Source organism: Branchiostoma belcheri, unplaced genomic scaffold, assembly GCF_001625305.1.
Source record: "Branchiostoma belcheri isolate BF01 breed outbred unplaced genomic scaffold, Haploidv18h27 scaffold1, whole genome shotgun sequence".
Taxonomy (NCBI): domain Eukaryota; kingdom Metazoa; phylum Chordata; class Leptocardii; order Amphioxiformes; family Branchiostomatidae; genus Branchiostoma; species Branchiostoma belcheri.
Genome location: NW_017802379.1, coordinates 2,979,951 through 2,987,954, shown reverse-complemented (window position 1 = coordinate 2,987,954; position 8,004 = coordinate 2,979,951). Strand labels below are relative to the sequence as shown.

Sequence of the window (8,004 nt, the reverse complement as noted above, 5' to 3'; positions counted from 1 at the left end):
GGGCCACAGCAGAAGAAGCCCGCTTTACTTGTGGGAATAATAAACATCCCAGAGAAGACATTGCCATCTCTGTCATAAGGTAACGAGACGAGGGAGCTTTACGGACGGGAAAGGCGTCTATTGCAGCTCCTACACCACAGGTAGAGGGGGTCCTCGAGAGGTAGGTATAGCTTGGTTTTAATTGGCAAAAAATCATTGGGAGGACTTTTTCATGGGAAACGACTAGCTACAGCCCTGTGGATGAATTCTGGCTGTGTCAGCAAGTACTGGGGAAGAAAATGTCAATTATTTCCATGTCAACATTGCTGGGATTTAGGAGCTAGCTTTCCTCATCGACCAATGTATCTTGTTGAGGTGAAAAAATCAATGCATGGATGAGCAGCTGTGTCCAATTGGATATTCAATATTTCAGGATGCTCACTTTGATATATAAAGATGTGCAAAAATAGGAAAAAATGCATTGTGTGGGGCTAAGGGTTATAATTTTGTGTTTGAAATGATTACACATGTGTGCTTTTGACAATACATGTCCATTCAATTATTTGTAGTATTTGAACAACAGTTTCGCTGCTGCCTCAATACATATCACGTGCATAAATGCAGTCTGCATTAGAGCATACAGGTGCAAGCTTCTAATTTGAGACATAAAAAGATCTCGCCAAAGATGTTTCAGACATATACAGTCGGACATACAAGCAAGATTGATGTATTTTCCAGGGGAAAGGTTATGTGATCTCCAATATTGGGAGTACTTGAGTTAATGGCTAAAACGGGTGGTGGGTGGATGGGGAGAATAGGAATATGCCAACAGTGTATGTATGCAGGCTGGGGCACATGGGGGGAAAATTGTCAGCAGCTTTTCGATGGCATTAAGAGGCACATCAGCATCTAACACCGTATTAAGAAGAGCGTAACAGTGGGACCGCACTACCCTCCCGGTGTGATACAAGTAATTCCAGTCAAAGGTACCATTTGTATGCACAGCAGTGCACGTAGTACATATCCTTGCTCGGGTTAACATGAATTTCATCATGTAGTCTATTTTGCGAAACGTAAGCAAATTACGCCGCTTCAAGGAGCCCAGGTAATTGCAGATATGCCCTGGAAGAAAGGATATTGGAATTCTACTGTCGTATACCAGCAGTACAATAATACCAAAGGGAACGACATGTACAATATTTTTTATATTCATGATTCATATTCTAATTTTATAGATATAAGCTGGCTCTTCTCTTTGTGCCTGCTTTGAAGTAAGGATGACCCAGCTGTACAGTATCTACATTGTATAACCGGGGGTAATTTTTTTTCCTGACTAGCTTTTACCTGTTTGTCATTGATTATCATCTCCATAGCACTGTTGCCTGCTGATTTGTATGCATGCTGGAATACCCATGTACACATTAAAATTTTTGAAAGAAACTACATGGTAAATTGGGGTCAGAGGAAGACTATTCAACTTTTGGGATAGGCCTTGGATAAGATTGTTCAGAAATTGTTCTCCAGTAGTCATTGGGTATAACAGTATGGATTGCCTTGCCATTCTTGACTATTGGGAGACTGTAGGGACATGCAAAGTCCTGGGCCCATGTAACTTGATAGGCTTGAAGTGTGGGCAGGCCAATTCAAATAATTTGTTTCTCAGATGAAAGTTATTATAAATTCTGAAACTTTTGAGGTGTTTTTAGTTTGCAGTTTCCATAATGACATCTCACTGTGAATTCACCACACCCCAAAACCTCAATTATACATTCTGCCTTCTGATGTGGTCACTGTACTATAATAATAGTTACTCATAGAAACCTGATCAGAAAGACATTTCTTTGTGCTGCATAATGAAGTTGCCCTGAACTTAACTCACAATATCTATGATAATGAACTGTGAGAGCTTCATGTACTAGCCAGGACAATTGTTGATGGCTGCAAAATCCATGTGGCTAAAGACTCCTACTGTTCTCTTCAAACGTCCTGATTGAGGTCTGCACTTTCTGACTGCTCTTCTAGTGCATGATAGAATGGCAGTAAATGGTTGATGCTGTTCACATTAAATATGTATAATTACTACATCATCAGTTACAAAACACCGCTTTATGGGTAGGCCTACATAATTCATGTGGCCAAGGGGTAATCGAGTATCCTGTTTCAGCTTTACAGGGTGACCCATACTGTAAATTGCACTGTGTTGCTGTTGAGGGGTTTTTAACTAAGATGTCAACATGATGAAGAGAATGTCACTGGTTCAGACTGCTTAGAATAATTTTGATCACAAAATATGCCATGGCTTAAACAATGCATGTACTGGGATTTTGATATCTGATTGCCAGAGAGAAAAATTTGAATAAAACTGTTGTTTGTCTTTCTGTGGGGCTATAATGTAGCTAGTAAAAGACAATTAAACGATGGTCAAATTCCATTCATTTCTATTATGTTTACAGCAACTGCTTTGAGATGTGGAGTGTTAATTGCATTTTCATTGAAAGACAGAGATCAAGTTAAGTTGTTAAGAGCACAATTATTATAATGTATTTTCAAAACCAACTTCAGTAGTACTAACTTATGATTCCCAATCTGTATGACAGAAAGCTTATTATAATAAATAGAACTGTCTGAATTGTTTGATTTTATAAGATTTTATAACATTAAGTACTTCATTAATTGATGGCCATATTTTAATTACATTCTCTAATGTAGGTGTTATAATGATATTACTAAATGGATTTATTTGATTTCGTTTGCAAATAACTAAAAGCTATCAATCAAGAAAATGCTTTATCTTGGCATACATCACAATGTTCTTCCTTTGGGGAAAACATTGGGCTGTGATGGATGTGTTGTTGTTTATTCTCTAATTAATGTCATATCTTTCATTTATTCTCTTTGTTAAATCCTGTGTTGTAGACATCCCAACACATATTGTCTGATATGAATGTTTATTAAAATACATTAATATTGAGTAGAAATAAAACTATGTTGGGTTGATGATCAATCAAATCTAGTCTTGTGAAGATTAGAATATTTTATTGTATTAGACTTGTTGCCATGCAGACAGGAGCAGTTGGATTCAAATTGAAAACTACTATCTGCACAACAGATTTACAAATCAATATAATAAGAGTAAAGAATAAACACTAACTTAAAGTTTCTATGAAATTTCAATCTATACCATCAAGTCCAAATGTAAAAGGATCATTATTAAGATTTGAACACGACAATTAAACAAATTAGGTTAACTTTATTTTGGACCAGACACTACCTGTAGATTTTCGAAGTGGTTCAGCGGCTAGCAATTCTGCTACAGGACCATGAGATCAACCATCAGATTCTGCTTTCTGACCCTATAAAATGCCTAGTACTTATACTAGTTAGAGTTGGTAGTCCTGTATGTGTAGGACATAGTAAGCTGAGCAGTCTTCAGATTGTACTTAATTACCTCAAGATATGCTATACTAGCAGAATCATCAGATTCTGCAACAAAAAGGCAAACCAATTATCCTAGATGGCAGGGTGTTCTAGGAAGGCTATGTGCAAGTTATAAACTTAAGGGTATTGGGCAGAAGGGGTCGATCTTTCCATCTCTGCTTTGTGGCTGGAGATAGACTCGGTGTGACATTTCCTTGGAGCCAAAAGGCAGGCGCTCAAGGTCCCTAAAAGTCAGAACCAAATGCCAGGATCATGCATCATGCTGCATGCTGTATATTAGAGTCAGATAATGCCGGACACTACATTTTTCTACATTAGCAGCTGCAATGCCTCATACATGTATCGATGCAGGGCTTGAAATACTTTTTCTACATACCTGCACCAGCACACTCAGGTAACATTGAAAAGTCATGCACAATCTATTTTCAAAAATACATGTTTCTGCATGCGCAGCTCCAAGTTTACTTGTACTATATATAACCTGCACATACATGTACAGTACAGGTGGTACTTGTATTTCAAGCCCTGCAGTGCTAGAGTCATCTGCAGCATACTAGTATGTATTCACCAACTGTCACAGTGGTAGCTGTGAATATCACAAAATCGGGAAATGGTGTTCCCGAGAGAGGAGTATTCCCTCTGATGTGATGTGATGTCAAGAGATGGAAGCCAGGGGTGTGGCACTGAAGTGGACCTTTAGCTCTGTGTTGCCATAAGATGGATGACTCCTCTTCCTGAGGGAGCACTATAACAAACAGATGCCAAATGTTGCAGAAAATTGTATGGGATTCACTAAGGACCCAGCAGTCAAGTCATGCTGCAAATATACGGCAGACCTGACTCAGAGGTGAACCAGAAAATGCACTTTTTTTTCAATCTGCTATCAGTAGATTAACTGTCAGAGATCATTCTTCGTTTGCCGGTTCACATTGTGTGCTTTAATAGATTAACTAGTAAAAAAGCAGACACCAAATTTGAACCTCTAGTAATGGCAACCACAGGTTAATATCATATAAATAAGTTTGAAATTATTATGTGGTTCAAGGTTACAGCAGAATGGTACCAGTAGTTATCCTTGGGGAACCCCACTCTTCACCATCTGGCCAATCTAGTATGTTAGGAAGTGTCTGAGGGTACTGTAGAAGGTTTAAACAACATTTGTGGTGTAAAATGTTTGGAAAATTTATGGAAAAGCAACTGTGCCATTAGTAAACCATCATCTGCCAACATTTCCACGACAGCGGAAACATAATAAAAACCATTTAGTGGCAGTGCATGGCAGTAATGAACATCTGAGAGGGTCAAAATATGGCATCAATCATCATACACATAATGACAGTGGAAACTACCACACCATAAAAGGTGAGTTTAGCACCATAAAGAAATGCTCATAAAGATGCCTACCTTAAGTGTAGTCTTTAAGACTGGTCAACCAATCCAACTTTGCAACAAATGTAAGGGTTTCTTATTAACCCTAATACTAGTAAAACTGATAATCAGCAAATTCACACAATATTTGAGATTAGAATTCCTGCATATAACTTTATGTTCTCTATATAACATTTTTTGTCACTACACCATAAATTGCATGCCATTCACAATTACATGTACAGCATCAATAAACAAATGTGACATGTATTTACATGTTTCTGTGGACCAAACACACCATCATGCCCTAACTTCTTTCCATGTCAAATCTTCTCAAATCTGGCATCATATTTATCAGCTTGTGACAGATATGATTACGATATAGCTTAGTATTTGCTAAACCACCATTGTCAGGTGTAACATAATCATGGCTTTTCTTCTTACCATCTATGACTGACAGCAAATATTTTGTTCCCTTCTTTGAACTTCAAACCACTACGGTAACCAGTGAACCAGCCCTCTGCTGTAGTGCTTGAATGTGCAACTGTGTGGCCTCAGGGCTATAGAATTGGAGATGACTCTGCTTTAGACACTGAAAAACTTGGGAAGGATTGAAATATGTTTAACTCACGTTTTCTCAAAGAACCGCATATTCCGATCAGTCTACATACTTAGGAAATTTTATGCTGATGCATTTTATGCTGGTGTCAAACATTTTCAGTGACCAGCAGCAATGTTTGTGCCTTTATAAGATTTCACCCTAACCTGGTACATGTACATCCAAGGGGACCCATTTTGTTCAAATGTGAATGCCGAGAACATTCAGTATTATGGCCTATGCCACCATGGTTTAAGTACACTTCACCTGGAGCAATTCACCTTCCCATTCAAAGCTGATAAAAGTCTGGGGAGTCCATACTTACTATCTAGATTCCTTTGCATGACAAGCTTTGGCTGAGAGGCCATTCAGTTGCACTTGCATTCGAATTGGAAGCTCTCTCAAATCCCAGTATGACCATACAAATGTAATAACTTGTGTAATGCAATGTAATGGCCACAGAATGGGGGCAAGGGGGTGAAAAATGACAACACAAATTAGCAGGTCTCTGTGTAGATTAGTACTGAATGAAACAGGAAGGCACAAGTTGTAGTAAAGGTATGAATGGAGGATTGTTTTAAGCACTTTAAGGTACAAAATGTAGTAAAATACACACTGACTCACATATTGTAGAAGACTGAGAGTGCTCAGCACATGAGTATGTCTTATTTTTATGGTTTTCTGGGTGCCATGGCATAAATAATATTATGTTAATTTCAATTAAAATTTTATTTGTTACAAAACAGAGGAGGATTTTTAACCAGCCTGAGAAAATGTTATCGGGAAGAGAAAACAAATTGAATGAAATGCTCTCAACTGGTATTACATGCCACCCCCCTTTCTTACCACAACTTATCTGTTCGAGTTGAGAAAGCCACGTCTCAATTCTTGGGCCAATCATACATACTATCATATAATCATCTGCAGCTTCAAAGAGTGAGATTACAGTATAGAGGAAGTAATGAATTTACCTGGACACATGATGTATCTCTCACCGTAACCCAAGATGCATCTGATAAGGATTCCCTAAGGTATGAGGTATGCGTGTGATATCAAAGTTTAGCAGCGTCATAGTGTGAAGACAAATAGTAGTTGCCGCAGGGGAAGTCTGCCAGGGTGTTTGCAACAAGGAGACTCAAAGACTTACATAAATCTCTTAAACCTGCGTTACATAATAGCAAACTTATGGATTATCAACAGGTATTGTACCAGAATACTGTTATTACAAGAAGGAGGGTGCTATAGTTGCTCACTTTCATGAATGATGACAGACAGAATACAAAGGGTTTGCAATTATTACTATCATGAAAAAAATCAATCTGCATACAAGTCATGTAGGTACCGCAATTATTATAACTGTTACATTGAATAATATTAAACAAAAATTTTGTACGATTATTCTTAGTTATCTGTGCAAACTTACAAACGATTTTACAGGTACTGTTTGCTGTGGCAAATTAAGCACATCTTCAGTTATCCTATAGGTCATATAATGGCACTTGAAAAGAATTAAAATACATTCAATTTCAACCTTCATCAGTCAGTTCAAGTTCAAGGAAAACTTTCATCACTTTCCTTCTTACTACATACCAATATCTGCAGAGCAACCATAACATTAGATGTCCATTTTAAAAGCTTTCAGCATTAATGGCGATTGCAGGATTTTCTGACCCTGAAAGGGCTTTCTAACATGCAATTTTCGAACACTCAGCAGTTGTCCTGAATTGACTTATAAATTGCTACACTGAATTGAACCACAATCCAAGCCTGGAAGCTCTTGACTTTGAGCCTTTAAAAGCAAAAATTAGATTTGTAGGCCCTCTCTTCTCTCATCAATCACAGCCAGGATTTCTTTTCTAGTTAAGTAAACGTATATTAGACTATTCAATTGTGTAGCGTCTCCTTCTTATAATACATTTTATGTGTGGGACGAAATCTGGGGCTTACCAGGCCCCAGAGTTCCTTTCTCAATAGACTTAAATTTGAAATCAGTTTTAACAATACATCTCAGTCAGTTAACTAAAATCTACAAGTCCTATCTATGTGCTACATGTACATGCCATTAGTAACTGTATGTAATGATGAATATAGTAATTTATGATTTTTCACTTCTTTGAACATAAAAACACATTCAGATATTTGGTTAATAGATACTATTATTACATATATATAGACGAAGTGACAACTGACTGTTATGTTTTGACTAGTTGTCATGCTAAGAAAATATACTTTTTTTAACTGTGGTAAAGGGCTGAGGAATACTAAAATGACTGGATTGGATTTTATTGGGGACCATTGCAATAACTTAAGATTACAATCTGTAGAAACACTTATCACAGACAGAAGAGGTGGAGGAGTGCCAGGATCATGCTGATAACAATGTCAACAGGCAAGAGAATTAATTAAAGATGATGACCAACTGCCAAGGTTTGCCACAGGAACATTACATTTAAAATATATTAAGATTAGGAAGATTTTTTAGGGAAAAATGCATTTCAAGCAAACAACTTTAAGTACGAAGGACATCTTGCTGGAAGGCAGAATTATAACACATTCTGACAGAGTACAAAGATGGCAGTTTGTGTAATGTGATTTTTGTCAATATCACATAGGACCTGACA

General features: G+C 37.4%; 2 protein-coding genes across 2 annotated transcripts in view; one reads left to right on the top strand and one right to left on the bottom strand.

Moving 5' to 3' along the window:
- Positions 1-8,004, bottom strand: part of LOC109464726 (serine/threonine-protein kinase Chk2-like) — a 145,298-nt gene that overhangs the window by 27,769 nt on the left and 109,525 nt on the right. The gene's annotated exons all lie outside the window — the stretch shown is intronic.
- The window catches only part of LOC109464705 (leucine-rich repeat-containing protein 4C-like), a 71,655-nt gene continuing 63,784 nt past the window's right edge, over positions 134-8,004 (top strand). Inside the window, exon 1 of the mRNA XM_019761778.1 lies at positions 134-160. The gene's annotated coding sequence lies outside the window, so the exon portion shown is untranslated. The remainder of the gene's footprint in view (positions 161-8,004) is intronic.